The sequence below is a fragment of the Sturnus vulgaris genome, chromosome 3, assembly GCF_052056855.1.
Source record: "Sturnus vulgaris isolate bStuVul1 chromosome 3, bStuVul1.hap1, whole genome shotgun sequence".
NCBI classification, from domain to species: Eukaryota; Metazoa; Chordata; class Aves; order Passeriformes; family Sturnidae; genus Sturnus; species Sturnus vulgaris.
In genome coordinates, this window is record NC_142245.1 from 106,799,681 (window position 1) to 106,822,417 (window position 22,737).

The following is a 22,737-nucleotide window of genomic DNA, read 5'->3' on the forward strand; positions in this document are numbered from 1 at the left end:
TAGCATTACTACTAGGAAACCATTTCTTCATATATGTGGCCCATTTACTAAACAGCAAAGTCATAACTACTTTCAGTTCCAGAAAGTGATGCTAACCACATTTATATACAGATCTAGCACAGCTGTGAAATTTGTATCACAGAGCACTGAAATAAACCAGGACTTTTTCTGTTCTTACTTTCCACGTTTCAGACAAAATCTGCATTTAGTATCAATCTCTGGGTTTTTTTTATTAATTAATCAATATTTTGACATCTGTTATTGAGGCACATTATATTTAATTAATGTAATAAAGATAAAATCATAGCTTGAGTGACGTCAGTGTTAGTCCTTTCCTTTATTCAGGTTAAGAACAATTTCATGCAATAAGCAGCTGAATGTGACTATTATGTAAGGACAATTACTTGTTTAGGAAATAAAAAACTGAAACACACTGCTTATTTAACATGGGGTAGCACCATCTAGCTTTAACAGATCCAGTTTGTTAATAGTATCAAAGGGTTTGAAATATAGAATGAAATGTGTGGTTCTGCTTACTCCAATTGACTAAACGGCATCTAAATTTAAAAGGATACAAAAAGTGAGCAGACAACTTAGACACTGACAAATATTTTTGTTCTTTCACTGTAACTATATATATTAGTGCTCACTTTACGTGTGATTTTTGGGATATGCAGTAATACAAAAACCTTGAAACAATATTTCTTTGCTGTAAGACATCATTAGTGCTACACATTTTAGCTGCCCCATGCCTAACATTTTTTACCAGCCACAAAGTACACCGGCAGATTACGGTAAAAAAAGCAGAATACAATCAAATTATTCTGAAGTGTATTTTGAAGTGTATAACTAGGTTGTGGCCCTGTTATCTTTACATTCTGTTATAATGGAACTTGGTGTGACGAAGTGCAAACATCCATGAATTCTTGACTACAACATCTGCAGCAAACTGAATACACATATACCTTTGCATAATGTATGCATTAATCCAAGCTGCAGAGAAAGTCAAACCTTCAGTTAATCATCACTCCAGACTTCTAACTAAACAGCTATAAGGCAAACCTCTTCTAAATGTAATTCTGTCAATTACAGTGCAGCTGCAACAGGGATAAATATGGCCCATTGTCACCGTGATTGATGATTTGGCTACACTGGGTCAGAACTGGGTCGTAACAAGAATGTTGTTTTTGATAAATCCTCCTCACTGACTTTCTCCTGTGATATCCACTTAAAAAACAAACAAATCCAAAAAAACACACTTTTTAACATGATTTGTTTCATAAGGAGGAGAAGGTAGTCAAGGAAAAAATAAAGTCAGTAATGTTGTTTTTGCCTAAGGGGACCATTCACCCGTTGTAACAATAGGGGGAGTTGTTGATTTCGACATGTACTTTCCACTTTTCCGTTTGCATTAATGAGAGCTTTATGCAACGTCTCAGGAGTATCAATGGGAGAATAGATCATTAGGAGCCTGATAACTCTATTTGTTACTGTGGATGAACTTCCTTGAGCACCTGACTTTAAACCTGACTTTAAACCAAAGGTACCTGCAACTTCCTGTGCTGAAAAAAATAACAGTTCAGTATCTAGTATCATTTATACCAAAGTAAGTATTTTCTCCTGCAAGAAATCTCAGAAAAATAATATTCAGTGGTCCCATATTCTATCATGACACTATGATGACCTGAAATAGATGGGTAGTTCTGGCTCCTAGCACTCTGTTACTGACAAATTCATTGCCAGTTTTAGACTGTGTTGCTATTACAGCTGGCCATAGACAATGCCATACACTGACAGTCTTTTTCAGAGTGATTGTAGATTTTTTGCTCACTACTTTTTTCTTTCAGGAGACCATACTGATTACCACTAAGAAAATTTCTATTCTACAGTTATCAGGTGATTGCTTCTTTTGTCAACGTTTTTACTTTTTTTGCCTAGTACCAGTTTCAGACTAATCACACTATAGCTACCTAGGTCAGCCTTTTTTAGGTTTGCCCTTTTACTGCTGAGCTTACACTTTTGCATACCCAGTCCTATGGAATGTCTTCAAGGATCCTGAAAGAAAAAAAAAAAAAAAGGAAAAGTAACATAAATGCACTGCAAAGCTCTTTATTAGGGCTGCTCTGATCTTTCCAGTGCTAAGATGAGACATCTGTTATTACTGCTAAGTGCTATAGAATGTACCCAGACACTCACAGTAGTTCTCTCCTGTTCTCTGGTCTGATGGGCTCCAGCTCTTTGAACATTTATGCTTAAAGTGGAACTGTCTGCTCCATGTTTATATGCACCGTTCCCTATATCATACTTCCAGGTTTCTCAGGGCTTGTACTCTTTTATCCTTCATCTTCAGGAGCAAATCCTGAAAAGTGGGATGCCGAGGTTGCTGCTCCCTGTGGCTTTTCATTAGAACTGAGGCACTTGCTGCCCACAAGGGAATTCTTCTGAAATTCTCCATAAAAATGAGACAAGCTAGCACAATTGCTTAAATAGGAGCTTTTGTTAATTTCAGGTGTTTTGACTGAAAGATAGTAAGGGGAACTTAACATGGGAAGATGGGGAACAAACCCCTTCATAAAGGAGAGGTGCTGAGCAACAAGGACGAAAGAGTGAGATAGCTAAGCAAAAATTCTCACCAGGCATAATTGCAGACATAAACTGCTCTTAAACTCTCTTTGTCAAAAAACAAGAGTGCATTTACTCCTCATCACTGTCTACCAATAATCACCTAAATTAAATTTTATAGGATTTATCATCCTTTGATCTGCACTTCCCATGGAGATTCACGGCTGTTAAGATGTGTTTATTTCTCCCCGAGGCAGATAAAATCTTTGGATTTGGGATGAGAAGCAGGGTCAGAAGATAAACAAGTTCCCAGGACTGGTAATGACATAGAGATGAAGAGTGCTGACACCAGCAGCAAATCAGAAAAGAGACATTTATTTGAGAATGAGACATTAAATTTGGAAAGTGAGTCTCTGTTGATGAAAGTCTTGGTGCATATAAAATGATTCACAGCACTTTGTCTAATTAATAATAACCTCAACCAATCAGGACACGTGAATTTTCAGATACTGCTTTATAAAGATACACCCATACAGCAATTTGATCAATAAAATATTTTAGAAAGATTCTCACCTTAAAAAGACCAGGATAAACTAAGGCAACTCTCTGTCTCACATCTGTGGGTGAGGACTGTCAGATGTCCATTCTGTTCCAGCTTCTAGGCACTGTAAATCTATAAAATAGATTAGTAGATACACTACTTTTGTATATTGTTTCTTTATCAAATGCTCAAATCCTTTAATATTCATCATTTAGAGCCTTTTGAACCATGCAGCACAGTATAGAGACACCAGGCTGAGTTAGTTTTAAGAATCAGAAGTGATTCAAACCCATTACTGCATCATGCTAGCACAAGCAAAGTTTCTTCAGACCTGAGCTAGTTTCACCCTAGAGCTCTACACTGCAGGGCTGCATCCAGCTCTGGGGTCCCAGCACAGGACATGGACCTGTTGGAGTGAGTCCAGACAAGGACACTAAGTTGTTTGGAAAGATGGAGCACCTCTCCTGTGAGGAAAGGCTGGGAGAATTGGGATTGCTCAGCCTGGAAAAGAGAAGATTGAGGTGACCTAATTGTGGGCTTACAGTACCTGAAGGGAGCCAAAAGAAAGATGGAGAAGGAATATTTACAAGGGCCTGTAGTGAGAGAATAGGGGTGGAAGGGATTCAAACAAAGGAAGTACATTTAAATTATATATTATAAAAAAGTTCTTTACTGTGAATATAGCATGTTTTTTAAAAAAATTCATAATTCCCAGTAAAAAACCTTGAGGTTCACATAGATTCACAGTTGTCTTATGAAACAAAACAAAATATGTCTTCCCATGTGATGAATTTCCTTTGGCCATGCTGGGATATGCAAAAATGTTTCATATTACCATGAAGATATTGCCTAGGAAGCATATATATTATTTGCTATTTAATTGGTGGGAAAAAATCCAAAAAAACTAAAAAAAAAAACCAAAAAAACCAACTTGATTAGAAAAAGAGAAACACTTATTTTTATATTTCTGCCATAGTATGTAGTAAAATCTTCATGTAAATGGAATTATACTATTTCCATTTTATCTGTAAAGAGACATAAGGATATATAAGTCATTTTGTAGGATATTACTGGGAAGAAAGATCACTGGGCTAACTGAAAAAGATGGGATTTGTCCCAGAATTGCATTGTAAAGATTTAAGTTTACATTTATCTCCCAGTAATTGGTCATCTTTTTACAATGGCACATTGTACATCTAAGCATCAAATAATAACCATTCCAGCCTCTGTATTGTCAATGGAAATTTAAGATTTAATTAAGCTACTAAAATATAGGCATTCTAATGCCAACTCAAATGTCCAGAACTATCTCCACTGATCTCAGTTTACCTCTCCTAAGGAGTAGGGATATTTCATTTATCCTGTGTCACATCTGCTAGACCTATGCATGTCTGGAAAACCCTGGGTCATCTCGAACAGCTCCAGGGGCTTTTGATCAGGCAGTTGAAAAGTACTCTCTGTCAGTGAAACCTGAAGAACAACTAAATTCACTATAAAGGAGGTACTAAGCAGCAGTAAATTGGGTAAGCATTGACATCTGGAATAATTTGAGATGACCTGAGGAACCTGAAATGGGTAAATAAGACTCTGGGTTTGAAAGAGATTTTTCAAAGCAGTAGGTACAAGCCAGGGTAATCCATGGCATCAAAAATGACACCTGCATTTCCATAACTTATTCCACTTTTAACTCTGATGAGTCACAGCCCACTGTTTTTTTGTACTGATGAGATGTAGTGGGTGCACATGAAGCCACTACACTGTAGCCATCCAAAATTACATGGATTAAAGCCCATCTTTTTTTTTTTTTTTTTCTGGTAAGATATACATAATTTACGATGCACTTTACCTCATCCCAAAAAGCCATGCTCCTTTTAGAGTAATTAATCTACTTATTTTCGCTGACTATAAAAGGTGCAAAAATACCTCTGATATTTATAATTCAGATGTCTCAAATTTATGAGATGGATCTACACAAAAATCTGTGAAACAAACCAAAAACCTCAAATCATTTAGTTTCTTCAAAGATATAGTCTTTAAACAGGCAGTCCTGGGATATGCCTTTGGAGTCCTACAGGAAAATTAGGAAGACTGTACAGTATTCTTCTTGCTCAGCCCAAAGCACTTGAAAGCATTTACAGTTACTTGGTCATTCCATTCTACGTGCCATAATGAGATGTCAAAATCTCCCTGTTACTTCCAAGGAATAGATCAGGGCTCAGGTGCAGGGGACAGCCTCCCTCACTGCTGTACCTCCTGGAGCTGGCAGGAGTAGGAGTTCTCTGACATGGGGGAATTTTCTGTTTTCTTCTCACAGAAGCCACTCCTGCACCAATCTCCCTCACAACAATCCCCTACCAAAACCTTGCCATGCAAGCCCAATGCAAACAGAAAATTCCAGTCCACCAGAGACCTTTCTCCTCTTGTGTTCATGTGCATGACTGTAGAAACTCTGTCCAAAAACATTCAGGGCAGAGCATACAACTGTACAGAAAACCTTTTGGTGGCAGGATATTCATCACAAGGAGTGAAAAAGCAAGAGGGAAATTGTACAAAACAATGATGAAACACTGTAAGAAAAAGAAATTATGACAATCATTTCTTGGGACTCATAGATAAATTGCAGCTCCATCAAAGCAGAGAGAATGCTTCCCACCACAGCAGCCTTATGAAAGAATCAGAGTAAAACACCAGACAATTTTACAAAATTCATTTAGTCACAGAGTGTGGAGCAGGTTTGAGCAGAGCTGTTCCTCTAGTGGTTACCTCAGTGGGCAACTGTGTGTGTTTATTAAAGAATAGGGGGAAATATTCGGCTCTTAAATGATATTCCCCTCCTCGAGCTGCTATGCAGAAGACAAACAGGATATCAGCAGTATATGAAACTGGGAATCTTTCATTGTAATGGTTGATAGTGCTATTCACTAGAACACGGGTGGGTCAAGTTTGGTGGGTGTGGAAGTATTTGCATATGTGTATACAGAAAGCATTTCTATCTCATCACAGAAATTGATGTTTTGATGCAGGAGTGGTCAGGCAGCAAATGAAGAGTTATATGCAACAAACAAGTGACAAAAAAACCCCAAAGCCTTTGCTCTTGGAAGCTCCAAAGTTTTCATCTGCTGAAGAAAAATGAAGATCTGCCTAATGAGTGCAACCATCTTTACCTTCTCTGCCCCTGTATTTGCATTATATTCTGTGTCAGAGGTACAGTGTCTGGTATGCAACAGATACTGACCCCTCTGTCTTGCAAAGGGTATGTTTGAAGAGATTCCATAAAGAAGGAACATATAAAATGTTTGTCTTTACAATTTTTAGTTTCTGTGCAATTTTATATCAATTTGGTTATTTTGAAAGCTATCTTTGTAGGTTTTTTTCTCCTCATCAAGACAGCCATTTAACTGGCTACCCACTGAGCTGTTCCAATTAACAGGCACCCATAGCATTATTTCTCTTCTTAATTTTTGTGCTCTGAAGGTCCAGTCATTAGAGTTGACTCTGCTCTCCGTGATGAATATGTCAGGAGGGCTCTCACCTCTCCAGCACAGTCTATATTCACATTTTAGTTAACTTAAGCAACTGATTAATAGCCACGTGTTGAAGAAGTTTGAACTGGATTTACCTGACTTCAGCTTACATTTTCTACCTTTGAAATGTCTGCAGTCTCAGGGACTTGCTTCCCTCCCTGGGAAACAGACAGTTCCTAAATAAATGCAGTCATTCAGACTTGTACTTTGACATCCAGAGTGAAATGCCCTCACCTTGGTTATTCTGTCTTCTCTAAACAGAATACCAAAAAAAGTCAATAGTTCCTAGAAATAGAATGTGAAGCATTTGCCAGGTACCAGTTCATCATCAGTTTCTTGCCTGAAATCCACAATTTCTGCACAGCTGTGAAGAGAACTCATTGAACCTGTTCAACCTCACCCTTTCTCTCCCATTAGTTGTTTGTGGGCTGTGCCACAAACATAATAGGTTGAAAAGGTGAAATTTCAAATTCTATATAGTGGATTACAAAAGACTATTGTTATCTATGGCACTAAAAAGGAAAGTGCATCCCTCATGCAGTAACACCTGTACACAGAATGTTCATAAATTTCATGACAATTCTGACATCCTCTACATTTGCAAGGAAACAAGCCCTCCCTCCCACCTCCTAATCTCCTTCATCTGAAAGAGAAATGTATTTTTAGCTGCCTCAGTGGGGCCTAAGGCATTGATTTATGAAAATAAGGTGGAAGAATTCATGAATTTTTTCTGACCTCCATCTCTCATTCCTTAGACATTTCTATTTTAAGATGTTTAAAATGAATTGTCCTAATGTGGCATATTATCACCTTGGTGCTCTGTATTTCACATTACTCTAGCATGCACACATATATTCCTATACACCAAAATTATATGAATGTTAATTTATATTGAGCTTAAAATGTCTTTCTGTAACTCAATATTTTACTGACATTGTGATATATGGTTTTTTTGGGTACTGAGTCACCCTAGAAATCCTCTTGAAAGACTGGAATAACTTCCTAAAGGTACTCTATAAATGAGGAAAGACAAGCAGATGAAATTTTAGCCATTTGATACAGAGTTCTTTTAAATATAATCTACTGAAGCTAAACCAATATCTCATTTTGCTCAGCTCTTGATTCTTCAGTAAGAGCCCTGCACTTCACATTCCAGTGACCTCCACTGCTCGTGCTAATTAATTCTTTGGCAGTGTTACTTCTGCTTTATATAAACATCTTTGATAGTATAAGTAGTTCTCCATCAGCAATATTGTTAAGTATTTCAAGATTACAGTGAAAATAAAACTACAAATAAATCTCAGATTATGAAACCCTTGGAAGTGGCCCATGGAAAACTAGACCTCTTTTCATAGTCTAGGAATGATATATTCCCCCGTTTAATATTCCCACTAAAAAAAAAAAAAAACACAAAAAAAGAAGATAATTTTCCTAAATGTAATTTTTCCAAGATGGAAAATTATATTTTCCTAAATTATCTTCTTTTTTAATATTTTTTTCCCAGTCAGAACTTTTAATAAATTGATTCTATTTTAAGCTTATTCTCTTTGGGTGGAGATCATCTGTTTGTAAAGAGCCATCAAAAACGCAACACACCACTTAATTCCCATTTAAACATCTGTTTAAGGCAGATAGAGTATGGTGTCAAACTTGAGTGGATCTTTGTGCTATATTCACTCTGGCTCCATGGTGAATTTTGCTCTATGATGTCATACTGGGGGGAACATTTTGGATAAAATGAGTGATGCCTTGGAAATAGGAGGAGAGGTTTTGCTATTTCATTTGCTGTTTCCAGAGTATTTTCTGTTTCAATCCTATATCCTTAGAGTAGTTAAGACTAACCTTTCAGAAGACATTTGGAACAAAGCTTCACCTTTAAGGCAACCAGGGGATGAAAACAGTCTAAGTGAACTGGCCAGCAGGCAGGAGCTATGTTGGCTCAAACAAATGCAGAAAGTCAGGTGAAAGGGCCATTAATAATAAAGAGACATCCAGAACAAATGTACTGACTTCACAGCTGAGACAACTTGTGTGAATAATAATATTACTGCTGAACTTTGCAGAACACATGGAGTTGTCCTTGACTTTGCTCTTCTAAATGAAGAAAAAAAATCCCTAAATCTGCAATATCTTGCTACAAAACTCCCTTACTCTGCTGATATGTAGTTTCCAAGGCATATATTTGTCAGATAAAGAAATCCCTACAGAAAGCTAAATTAAAAAAACACAAACAAAAAACACTGAAACCAACAAAACTAATAGTTATATTCATAAGATATCACTTTGTCTGAAGAATTGACTTTACAGAATTTTAAATTTATTGTTATTATCAACAAAGAGTATATGCATCATAGAAATATCATATTTATTTAAAATCCAGTGCAGTTATATATTCAGACACATAGCAACAGAAATTGTCTTTCTCTTTTTCTTTTAAATTCAAAGTCCTAATCACTTACTTCATTTTTTAAACTTTCTGTGGCAACACATCCCATACTAATTTGTTAAAAACACAAAACACTGGAAAATAGTTTTATAACTTAAAAGCAAAGTTTATTTTAATGTAAGGGTATTCTTAATAAATTGGCAAATCCAATCGTGAAATTAAAAATTGTGTGAATATCCACTGCTTTTAAAACATTTGGACTTTTAGAACGACGGAATTTCTATTCTCAAGTAACCACCACGTGATGGGGCCACCCCTGCTCTCCTGGTGATAGTTGAACACCTGCCTGCCCATAGGAAAGCATGATTTTTACCTTCAATATTAAATTGTGTTTATCTCAACACACGAATTTTCTAGCTTTTATTCTTCCATTTCTCTCCGTGATCCCACTGGTGGGGGAGTGATCAAGTTTCTTTGTGGGGCTTGGTTGATGTTTGGGATTAAACCACAGCAAGTATTCATAAGTAAATCTAGCAATCAATTTTAAAACATAACAGCTAAATAAATGGGTAGAGTTGACCTAGTTGAGAAGTCTACTACACTCAAGAAAAAAGGGATATCACAGGGGACTACCAAATATTGAGCAGTGTAATCCACAGGAGCAACTACCAAAATCAGAACACTCTAGGCAAACATTACATCTTTTATAATGCAAGCCATGGTGCAAAGGTCTTCAATAGAAAAGATGCAAAGTATTGCAGGTGTATAGAGTAATTTAAATTTATAATGTTCAGCATTGCAGTTTATCTTCATATTCTATTGGCTGCAGAATCAGGCCCTTACCACCCTCCCGTGCCAGTGTAATGTGTCTGGATTTTTTGGCCTGCTTAGTTTTGCTGTAAATGTCTTTTTTGCATCATTTGACCTTACATATTTCGACATGAAGGGAATCACAGAAACCTCTACAGCTGATAAAGTTGGGGCTCAGGGACTTAGCAAGTAGTGCAATGTTGCAGCTAAAAGCAATAAGGTATTTTCTGTGGATCAAAGGAAGCACATTTGTCCACTAATTAATAACTAGTCATTTTTCTCAAGTCATGAGAAGGGATTCCTGCACTGTTCTACTAATAGTTTAGAAAGAGATCTACTCTGTCTCTTTTGGGACCCACTTCCTTCTAAGACACAAGCATGGTCTGACAAGAAGGCAGCCTGTGACACTGAGTCACTGGTGATCACAATTCATTGCCTTTTTCTGAGTGGTCAACAGCCAATCTGAGTCATTTCTGTTGGATCATTTCATATTTTCAACCATAAAAACAATTTACTGATTTTTCTCTTCTGCTGGGATGTATACAATCTCACATAGACTTGAAGTATTATTAAAAGGATAATAACTACTTGCTAACTAAAATTTGACCATTTTCATTGCTAAAGCAACACAAACTGCACTGACATACAGTATACTTCATTTGTCAAGGATGCCATTTTTATTTAAATATAACTGATATCTAAGAAAACAGGGGATTTAACTCTGGCTTGCAACTGAGCTTTCTAGCCCACCTCTTTCCAAAAGTCTACGATGAAATAAAACTGGGTTTAAAGTCTCTAGGGAGACATTATCTATATTTAAATGCAATGAGAACTTTGCTAAACACAAGAAACTGAATTCTTCACTCAATAAGTTGTGGATTCAAGTGTGATATTTATTTTAATGATACAGTCACTAGTTTATTCTTAATGCTGTAGAGGAGAGACAATTCCTTTTGGAAGGCAATTCTCATGTTAGGGCATCAGGAGGTGATTTAGCCCATCCTTCCTTGACTACTAAAGTAGCCAGGTATGGACGCACACAGAAAATATTTTTTTTAGATGCAGTGAAATAGGAGATCATTCCAGAATGGGAATACCTTTTCGTCTTGAGACTAATTCTCAAATATCAGTGAAAAGCCTTGGAACAATTCTGGAAGACACTTCAGAGCCAGTCTGCCCACCGATGTGCTTTAAGGCAGGATCCAAAACACTTCATGCCTGGCAGGTGTTTATTAAACCTCTTAATTTAGGAATGATATTTCTCAGTCCTCTTCCTATTGCCGTGAAAGTGGCTCAGTACTTCATGTTTGCATTATTACTCTGTGAAGGGCAGCCTTGGAAGAACTGAAAGGAGAAGCCTCAGAAGACTGAAACAAGGAAAAGACCTAGAAGGTCTCAGTGACCTCCACACTTCTCAATATCATTCATAAGAAGTGCTTTATCTCTCCTAAGTGGGACATAAATCAGGTTGTTTTACCTTTTCAATCACTTTAATAATAAAAAATACTAAAGAGCATTTAAAATTCTCCTTCATTTTTAGCATATAATCAAAGCACCCAAGACTAAAAAAAAAATTAAAAATCATAGTATCATTAGTAAAGTATATTTTATCTCCTAAATAAACAGAGTAGGATTTATATATATATATGTCCAGTATTTCAGAAAAGATCACAGTATTTAATTTAATGGTGAAACTCCATATACTGTACCCACCATAGCAATTTTATAATTTTCTTTTCTATAGAAATGCTTTTGGAAATTATGCACAGCTCCCAGATGATTTGGAACTGAGAAAAAGAAGTTTCAATATAATCCACATTACATTTGCACTGTCTACCACTGACTAGATAGATATCTTGCCAACAACACTCACAGACTCCTTTTTGTAATTGTGTTAATGATGACCCATATATCCTTTCTTGGACTGTCGGGGTAATTCATATCAGTGGATATAATTTGCTCTTCAGAGTAGCTTAGAAAACACACAAACACCCCTAATTAATGGGCTTTAGGAATAATTCCTGAGTTTTCATTAACCAAGAAGGCACAAAAAACCAATGTTTATCTAAGATACTCAGGAAATTAGATGCAGCTCTAAAGAAACAAAATGGTAAGAAGTATACTGAGGCATTCATTATGATTTAAAAAATCATGAACTTCTTTCTTTAGATGCAGATAGATCCCACTTGAGTGCATGCAATTCAATAACGAAGAATCTATTCTATCATTGAAAAATGAGGGATTTATTCATGAAAGCTCTCGTTGCACTAATGAGAGTTGGCCTTGAATTGATTGGAAAATAGATCCACAAACTGCAGACAGCAACACATGAGAATTATATTTGCATCTGTAAAGATTATTTGATAATGTATATATCTGTATGGGAGTATGAGACCCTTATAATCCACTCAAATATGGGGTGTGGGCTGGAATAAAGAAAGAAGGAGAAAATATTGGTTTAATTGCAGCATGACTAATTTATTTGATGTTGTTAGTCTTTTTTATTTTAATTACATGCAGAAAAGGATTTCTAATTCAAAGATAAAATGGATACTATATACACATTTCTATAGCTGAAAACTAATCAGTTCTTTTAATAATTAAATCTTAATATGAAAGGACTTTTTAAAAAAGTGTGAAAATTTGTAATAATACTATTGAAATTAAATATACAAATACCAACAGGTAGTTCACATTGTTGTTATTTTTTACAGATTCTACCATTTTTTTTGATGATACCAGAAATGTTCAGAGCAATTTGTTTTCAATGTCATATTCTATTTTAGATACAGAAGTATAAAACTTTTTTTATATATATTTGCCACAAAATCAATTACAAAAATTTTGAAAGAAAATAGTCTTTAGCTAATCCTATATACAAAGTCTATCAGTCAGCAAGAAGCAGTAATATTTAAATCTGTAGATATTTCAGCACATGTTTAAAACTATTCTAGTACCAAGTTGGCTGAAAAAATAAAACTCCTTGGTATACTGGTGAACTTTAAGCCCTTAAAAATTTCTATTCAAATGAGTGAAATGTGTATGAAAAATGCCTGAGGTCTTGTTATTATATGTAACTTTAAATTGTTGCACAAGTACTTTTTGCTTACACAGTGCCTAATCAAAACATAAACCATCTTTACCTGTTAAGTGTTTTCATCTCCAGCTTTGTTACAGCTCATGATCTGAGAAGGGTCAAACACAAATCTGTTGTAAACTGTAATATTTCATTGATTTCATTGAAAATGGCAATTTATGCCAAATAGAAGTTTGTCCCAATGTCTCTTCATGCAAATTTTTTAGGGTATGTTTTTTACTAAGTGTAAATATTAGTTGCTATCCAACGAGTTTCTTAAGTAGAATGTATGATATCACAGAGATACCACCTGTAGAGCTACGATAAGACTGCAGGTAAGCACTATAAATTGCTTGTACACAAGACTTCCAAAGGTTTGCTGGTCACTAGCATAAACTGTAGAAAATTACTCTTTACCCTGAATCCTAGAGAGTTGCCCATGTTTGTGATTTATTCTAAAACTACATGTATAGCCATTATTTAATCTCCTTAGTTCGCAGAATAAGAGCATCATGCACTGCACTATTTGAAATTCTGCAACTGGTTTTAATAAAATAATAACTTTAAGGAAATATAGAGTTTAAAAAAATCCTTTCATTATCTCTTTTTACTGTGGAGATGGAGTGTTGGAGAGGAGTGCAGGCTGTAGGAAGATGGTTACAAAGTATTGCTGAATCCTCTCCTCCATAAAAATTAATCCTCATCTGACAGAGCTTTCATTGTTGTTTGGTTTTTTGTTTTTTTTTTTTCCTCTTAAATAAATAAGTGGAAAAAATGTACTTATTAAACGAACTGCACTTTGGGCAAAACAGCCAACACTAATCATAGTACTGTGTTAATCAGCTGGCTATTAGTTCAGCATTCCTAGCCTTGATTTTTGGATTTCTGCAAATCTTCATATTTAATTTGTCAGTAGACTACAGATAAAAGAAAATGGGAACTAATGGACACTTTATGTTTTTAATTTTAAAATCCTATTATGACCATAGTTCAGTTTGATATTTAGGCACAAATGTTTGAAGCCAAAGGCACTGCTTGCAGCTTTCAAGTTAACATGCTGTGTTTACCTGCAAATATCTTTTTGTTTGTCCCCACATCATCTCAACTAGAAATCAGGAAATCCCAGCTCTCATTTATGAAGATTCAAAGTCACCCCTTGCATTTCCTAATGTGGAGAAATTTGTACATTTCGGACACCTGTAATCAGATACGTGATCTTCAAATTCATCTACCTCTGAAGCCAACAAACAGATGCCAAATTAAAACAACTCCAGTTATGGATCTTCATTGTTTATGTTTTTCTGCCTCTTTGAGTCATTTAATTTAATATTTACTATGCCTGTTACCGGTTCTTTCTTTGCAGCTGTATCTGTAAGTGTTAGAAACTGTAGACATGCAGACTAAAGGATCTCTTTCTTCTGCCTGCCTCTCCCATCATTCTACAACCTATATATTAACTCCCTCAATGAACTCTGTTGAAGTAATTTTAATGGTGTTCTAAGAGGGACTTTTCCTCAATTATTTTAATTTATAAGGACATATTTAAAAAAAAAAAAAAAGAAAAAAGAAAAAAACAGACCACAGGTAAAAAAAGAATCCAAAAAAACCCCAAACCAAACCACAACAAAATTGTAAGAATAGATAGGAGCGTGTGAATAAAGAAGTGTATTCTATATAAATATAGAAATGCAAAAAATAGAAAAAGACTCTTCTATTAAGACAGGCTGAGAGTGCTGGGGCTGTTGAGCCTGGAGAGTAGAGATCCAGGGAGATCTCACAGCACCTCCCCAGTACCTAAAGGGGTGACAAGAGGCGTAGCAAGGGACATTTTACAAGGGCCTGTAGTGACAGGACAATGGAGAATGACTTTAATGTGAAAGAGAGCAGGTTTAAATGAGATATAAGGAAGAAAATATTGACTGTGGGGGTGGTGAGGTACTGGCATGGATTGCCCAGAGATGCTGTGGATGCCCCATCCCTAGAGGTGTTCAAGGTCAGGTTGAGCAGTATGGTCTAGAAGAAGGTGTCCCCGTCCATGGCAGAGGGGTTGAACAAGACAATCTTTAAGGTCCCTTCCAACCCAAACCACCCTGTGATTCTGTGAAGATCCTTTATGAATGCTGGAAAAAGTTTTGCAGCCTGTATTTTTCTCAGTATTAGCTTTTAATTCCAGAAAAAGAGTGCTACAGTGTTTTATCATCATTCACTAATCAGCTGTGACATGTAATTTGTATTCATATTCATGAGTCCTTTCCAATATTCTAGGTCAGCTTCACCTCAGAAACATAGAGACAAGAACATTTGATTCAGGGACCATTGCTGAAAGTTACTGTGTGTAACCCTGCACCCTTTCTTTATTATATGTTATTGTTGTCTTTTTCATCCCAACTAACAGACTGTCCACTAAAAGTTCAACAATATCATCCATCACTTCAAAGCACTCTTACATATGACTTGTCTTAGCCTGGCAGAAAGGGGTGAGAGATGATCTGAGACAAGTGTAATGGCTGACTACCTCCGTGTAGTCATTTTTAAACTCCCCAAGAACAGTGTACAGAAGATGACCTCTCTTCCTGACCTAAATTGATCTCTGTAGCTAAATGGGGTCAAGCCTAGCCAGTTCTGGGGATGTAGAAATGCTTCTTACAGCAAAGTCGAAGCTTTGCATCTGCAGGCAACCCAAATAGCCTGGAGGCAATTCTTGATGAGATGCTTTGTTCTGAAGAATAGCCTTATCGCCAAGACAATCACTCTGGGCTAGGTTGTACCTATTGGATGTAACCAAACTGCCTGGAAAGGAATAGAAAGGTATCAGCCCTGGCCCTCCAGCAGTTTAGCCAAATTTTGTTTTATTTCAAGGGACGGTTGTATGATATAAAGACAATTCATCCTGCCTGGTCAGAGAAGTTGATGCTGGAGCTGAACCTGGGAAGGAGATCTGTTTTCAGTTCTAGATTTCTAGTTCAGGTAAAAAGTGATTTGCCAGGATTGTGACTTGACAGTGAGAGTCAGAAAAAATAACAATCAGAATCTATGACGAAAAAAACTTTTGGAGATTTTTTTAAAATTTAGAACTCAAGGTAAAACATTGTTTTCTGGGATTGTCCTGCCCAGCTGAAACGTCTTGTCACTGTGCCTTATTTCCCTGTTTAACAGGACAGCAGACCCTACAGAAGATAAGAGTAATCCTTTCTGAAACACTTTCTGCCTTGTTATGCTCCAAAGCTAATATTTTTAGCAGTATTACACCTTTCAGGTGGCTCACATGATATCAGGAAATGTTCCTCTGTGTGCCTACGTGGCTGTGTGGAAGCTGGCTGGCATCCAGCCCTGCACACCCAGTGATGTTGCCTGAATCCTGTCTGCTGTGGGCTGCTGTGACATACACAGAACAGTCAGAGGGCTGCTGTGTGTTGGGAAAATGACATAAAACATATTAGAATGACAAGTAGACCCAGAATAATTAACAAAAACCTCCATGAGAAAATAATTATTCTCTATTAAAGGAGAATTATAATAAACATCTGCTTGGTATTTTCTCAGTCTTTCTCAGTCTTACAAATGAATGATCAATCTTTGTAAAATGTACTACATTGCTAATTTGAGCTGCACAAATTTCTGTGTGCAGGCAGCCTGGGAGAAACTGTGCATGTTATTGTACACATCTATACACATACACACATATGTGTCAATCCTTAGTGATGACACCTCACAGTACTCCAACCATTTCATCTATTTTCTCTATGCTTGAACTACGTTTCTGGAGTGGAATTAATTTTTCTTTCTCTTCCATATAGTCAGTGCACATAATTAAAAGATTTAAGGTATTTTCTGCATGTTATTTTTTATAAATACCCTTATGTTTTCCTCATATAATTGTAAGAGAAATTTGCTTTTGAAATTTAGTTTAATATGTGAATCCTGAGTATGTACTTATAATTAGTGCAGCCTCTAAACCCCACAGCATGTTCCATGAGATTTTATTTACCCCTCCAAGAGAAAGAAATATCACTTTTTTGTTTACAGCTAAGTGAGTATGAGAAAGTAGATGATTTACCCAAGGTCAGAAAGGAGTTTTAGGTCCAGCAGGAAACTGGGTCCAAGGCACCCATCTTGCAAGTGAAAACCTAACCAGTGGACCATATGGTCCTTCTGACTGCCTGAAACAGTACACCCTAATGAACTGTTCAGAAAAAAAAAAATCCCGACTTTCACATATTCAGAATTCCCATCAAACTTGTAGAAAGATTTTCTAATGTTTTTCAATGATGTCTATAAATCAAGATGTCATCTAGACAAATGATGACACATGCAACCACCAAATGGTGAGAAACTGTCATTCATTAATGCCATATAGACAGACGGTGCATTTGTCTGTGCAGAAGAATGAGATTAAGAGTCATATATTCCTACAGCTCATTGTAATGACACCTTGTCCTGCAGTTCGGTTTTTTTGGGGTTTTTTTTGGTTTTGGTTTTTTTTTTCGCAATTTCATTTTTAAGTTCTATCCCTATATAATAATGCTTGTAGTGCTGCTGTGGCTTGTAACCATTTAAAGCCAAAGGTATGAAAAATGTTAAAACATTTAGATATAGTTAATGAGATCTGGTACAAAGCAGTGATTATTTCTGCCTTATTTCAAGGAGGCAACATTTCCACGATAAGCATGGTTTCCAGCTGTCACAGTGGCTGACCCAGCTACATTATTCTGAATCACAGGTTTGAATCACAGCATAAACCATATATAAGAATCTGTTTTTATCAGTTTCATGAAGCTTATTCTGGTGGAATATTCAATGGTATATTAAAAGCAGACATCTGCAGAGACTTCATAAGCTAAAAGCTTTTCTTTTTTAGTTAAAGTCCTAATTTCAACCTCACATCAGTGACACATTTTTTTACATCTGACTCACAAACACTAAGACAGATGAATGACCTATCAGTATATTATTTGGTGCAATGGGTTCCAACAGCCACAGAAACTGTTCTAAGCATCAGGATGTTGTTAGTCTCACTGGCCCATAGTCAGATTGCCTAGTAGAGAGCCAAAGATGCACTTAAATACCTCTTGTGGCATGTAAATTCTAAGGGGGATTGATTGACTGAAGACATGTGTGCTCTGAATTTGTTTGAAACTGAAGAGAGCTAATCACAATGTTTGGGTGAAGCAGCCATGGCAAACACTCTGTCTGACTTAGAAATCATGACTTCTTCTTCTCATTAGCTGAATATGGAGCCAGAGACTGTCAGCTCATAAAGTACCATCTGAATCACTCATTTCCCCTGCAGTAGGTGGCCTGAATACAGCTGTCTGCTTCCCTATCAGTAAAAATACTAATGCTGCAGGATAAATAAGACTATGAAATCTACATACAGCATGGGATGTGAGTTATTGCTGACTGTGAGGCAGCGCCATCTCTCCAATAACAGAATTATTAAGATGAGAATACAGCCTCAAGGAGACGCTCTCCTATCCATAAACAAAATATCTCTTCCATTTCTTTTTGACAATAACACTGTATGCTTGTACATGACTATCTCCTCCCAAGGTATTTACTTGGTGCTCCCTTACATGCTACGACTACAAGTTGATCTCCTGTTGCTGCTTGTGCCTGGCCATGATATTTCTGTTGGATTTGGTGACATAGAAGTTATAGAGTGAGGAAAAGAGACAATAAATATGTTTTTTTTTTTGTTTTGTTTTTGTTTTTTTTTAATCTCAATATAATTTCTTCCTGTTTTCTGATGTGTCTGGACCAATACACACTGTCTTGGGTCTTTTCAAGACCAAATGCTAAGAAAAATATTGGACACAGATCTTGGGAAACATGAGTCAATCTTTCCAGCTACAAATGTTCCCACCTTCTTCATTATGAACAGATCATCTTACTTCAGTGATTTCCTGGTGTCCTATGGTACTTTCACCTTGTTGTGACTATTGGCTCTATTCAAGTAAAAGCAGAATAAAAACGTTGTTAACAAAGAAGAGATTCAAGATGCAAAATACTAAAGCACAACTAGGATGACTGTTTTAAAACACTCTTTGAAACACTTTATGGCTTTCTTTAAAGTATAAGCGACTTGATTTGCATCCTGCTTGGAGTGGTGTGAATCAGCAGGAGCTCCACTGGTCTCAATAAATCTATGCTGTTGCAATCAAAATGTTAGAGCCACGTGTCTGCTTCCCACACACTAGATCATGTGTGAGTTCTGATCTATCTGCTTTATAAATTATGAATGGAATGAGAATACTTTTTTTTATTAACATATATTTTACCACAAATGCTGATTAGAGGGACACATTTTCTATAATTCCTTTCCTTTTTAAATTGCAGTGCAAACAGCTTCTCAGAGTCATTGCCCCAGGTTCAGAAAGTGATGATTAAAGAGGTGTTCTAAATTCCCCCTTGGGTTCATTGGGAACTGAAATCTGCAAGACATGCAAAGATGATAGTAAAATAAGCCAGAAGAGTAATGATTCAGAAAGGGAAATTAGTAATTAGTGCCCATTTTCAGGTTTTTTGGTCCTTTTTTGTTGTTGTTTCTAGTGGGTTTTTTGGTGGGTAGGAGTTCTTTAAAAAAAAAAAAAAAAAAGAAAAAGTTTGGAGTTTTTGTTTGCTGGTTTTAACACAAAGATAAACACTGAGATGCTCTTTGCTGAGGATTATTTCAAAGAAATCATTTTTGAAACGTTCAAGTAATGCAATATTTCAGAGACAAAAAAATTCAAGAACAAATATATACAGTATTAATAAAACAGGATTAAAAATATAAATAATATATAAAATATAAAGAAAATTTAAGACTATATGGACTAACTGTGAAAAGAACCATGAACAGATGGAGATGAATGAAAATACTGATCAAGGACTAGAAACATAAAAGTTATACCCATTATTAGGCTGAGATGGTGTTGACCCAGCTCAGGGACTCAATCTGCTATATAGTTGGAAGGGATGCTATTATCATTGCCATGAAAGCCTAAAGCAATTACATTGTTAAAGCTGGCTGGTCTGATATGCCTCAAACTATCTAAATTATGTTTCAAAATATTTTTACTTTAGTATAAGGTTTAAAGAAAAAATCTTTATGAAAGATACACTTGTCAAATGTTAACTGAAAGATATAACTAGTTAAAAACATATCTCTAATCAGAGGTGTAGTAGTTGTTGAAAAAAAAATTGAATTGCTGATTGAATTGATTTAACAAATATTCATTAGTTATGAGAAAATGTATTATTCAGTTCTACCAGTCCGCATTTTGGGTCTGGGGTTACAGCAGCCACAGAAATAAACAAGAAAACCAAGAAAACTGCTTGTCATCAAGACTTACAGATATTTACACCACTTGAAAGCTTTGAGCTCCAAAAAAACAAAACAAAACAAAACAAAAATTAACAAATAAGCTTCCATTTAAGTATCTGACTATACTGAGTTTAGGTGCATGGTAAACACACATGAGCAATTTGGTTACCCCAGTATGAGCTTCCCTGCAGCGTGTACAGCAGGTACTTTTAGCTTTGTGTTGGCAGAAAAAGCCAGCAGTGAAAACCATGCAGCTACAGATTCGCTGCTTCCAGTAACCCAAGGAAGTAAGTCAATGACCACTGAGATGCGTTGGACAATTTTGAAATCAGATTTCTCTGTTTGCAGCATAGTGCACTATTTAATTTCTATTCCAATTGCATTATTTAATTTATAAAAGCTGGATGAGAATGTTACTGTACTCAAAGAGCAGAGAAAAGAAGAGGAACAAGAAAAGTTATACTTTCTCTCACAATTTTCTTTTCTCTTCCACCAACAGCTGATGAGCAATGTTCACCTCATGAAACCCTGGAAGGAAGTTCATGATCCTGGTGAAGTCCATGGCAATCTAATATCAGTAAGAGAATAACTCAAAATGTGTAGGGTGTAAATATGTAATTAACTTTCAGCCTTGAATTGCTATATTTCTAGTTTTGGGGTTACTGAACAGAAATATGTGTGAATTCTCCATTAAACCAATAGAGTAAAAATAGCAGTTGCAAGAAGCTCTGGGCTAATGGATAAACAGACTGCCTGCATACAATACAGAGTAAGTCTAATATTCCTGGTTACAAAAATCCTATACACATATGTTTAAGTCCACCCAACATTTCTTGGAAGCATCAGACATACTGCAGAGGGATTCAATTAATTAAAAGCAAATGCAGATGTCTGCACCTGAACTAGTCACCCTAGACTCCCTCTAAATTCAATAGAGAGAAATGAGAGTTTCTAGTGTGCAATTCATCTCATCCTAAAGTACATGTCTAAAATAGATCAAATGAATTGCACATAAAAGTGCCTATCCTCTTCAATAGCTATAAAGGAGTACCTAGAAACTAGCCCTGCTGTAGATGTCTACATCAGAGATATCTAGAATGTGATTGATTTTATCTTACTTTGGACATTTAAAGTTTATGTGCCTACACTCCCATTATAAGCAACAGAGATTAATCCACCCAAACAAATGAAAGTGTCTGTTTTAGGAGGAGAGGAAAGCCCTCCCCTAAACTTTGGTGAAATGATTAGCCACATTGTGCTGAGCAGAGCTCGTGCTAGACAGAGATACCTTCCCTTCCTCATCCAGCTCTGGGAGCAGTTCATGGGGAGCAAAGCAAAACAGCTCAGTCTGCTGCAGTGGTCCTGGGAGAATTATTCAGTCAGTTCCTGAAACAATCCATCAGCTGATCTCAGCAGCCTCTACTGCAACATATTGGCTCTTATCATGGGATTTATTTTTCCTTACAGCCCTCAGGCTGGAATAGCAAAGCTTCATGCAAGTTAGCAGACACAAAATCAGTACAAGGTGTGGACTTGAAACATGAATTGTCCATCTCTGGGCAAGAGACACAATATAGCACAAAATAAGTGTACTGACAAAATTCTTCCAAGTAGTTCCAATTCTGCAGTGAGGCCTTTAACAGGAGCAATAGGCAAAGTTCCCACATGAAATTCATTTTTTTTCTTCTAAAATTGTGTTGCAAATGCTTAATCTAGTGTCATATTAATGCATGAACCAAGAAATTGATTCTTTGGAAAAGTCAGACGCTTAATTTCAAAGTTTGAGATACTAGAAAATAATCAGTTCTTAAGTAAGTGCAGTGGATGTCAGCAAAAAATATTTGCTTCTTTTTGACAGCATTTTATCTCCACTTCAATAGCTGATTTAACTTCAATCTGCTGTTATAAAATGTTTCAGCACTTTCCTGGTTTAAAGCATTGGAGTGTCAGTGCTTTGCAATTTATACAATTTTTTCTGTAACATACAATTAAAATCCCAAGCAAATATAAAGTTTAACATTTTCTGAAGTTCCTTTAAAAAATGCAAAAGAAATGCATGACTACACGTGTGGAGGCTGAAAGCCTCTCAGTGAAAGAGGCTGTCTCTCTCCCCTGGAGTTTATGCCCTTTGGCACTCCTTCTCATAATGGTTACAAAGAGTTACTCCCAGCATGCCTCCCGGTTTCATGTAAATTGCCTGTACCCCATTGGCCCTTCCCCCTTTGCACCTCCCCTGAGCCCTCAGATGATTGGTTTGCTGCTCTACCCCACCCCCTGGCTTTCCTATATCAACCCTGCTCCCTCAGACCAGTTTGTCCCTGGCTCCTTTCAAGGAAAGAAGAATAAATCTTTGCCTTGGGTCACCACGCGCGGCTCCCTTCTCTTTCTCCTGTGCTGGCTGAAGTGGAGCGCTCCCAAAAGAGCTGAAATCACTCTCAGCCTGGGAACGAGCACGGAGGACGTGCCTGTGCCTTGAGGACGTGCCTGTGCCTTGAGGACGTGCCTGTGCCTTGAGGACGTGCCTGTGCCTTG

The 22,737-nt window shown here is 36.6% G+C and overlaps 1 long non-coding RNA gene across 1 annotated transcript in view; it reads left to right on the forward strand.

Moving 5' to 3' along the window:
• LOC148224522 (uncharacterized) overlaps positions 1–22,614 on the forward strand; it is an 83,101-nt gene extending 60,487 nt beyond the window's left edge. The window contains exons 2-3 of the long non-coding RNA XR_015802922.1: positions 20,705–20,782; positions 22,539–22,614. This is a non-coding gene — a long non-coding RNA (uncharacterized LOC148224522). The remainder of the gene's footprint in view (positions 1–20,704; positions 20,783–22,538) is intronic.
• Positions 22,615–22,737: the final 123 nt, after the last annotated feature.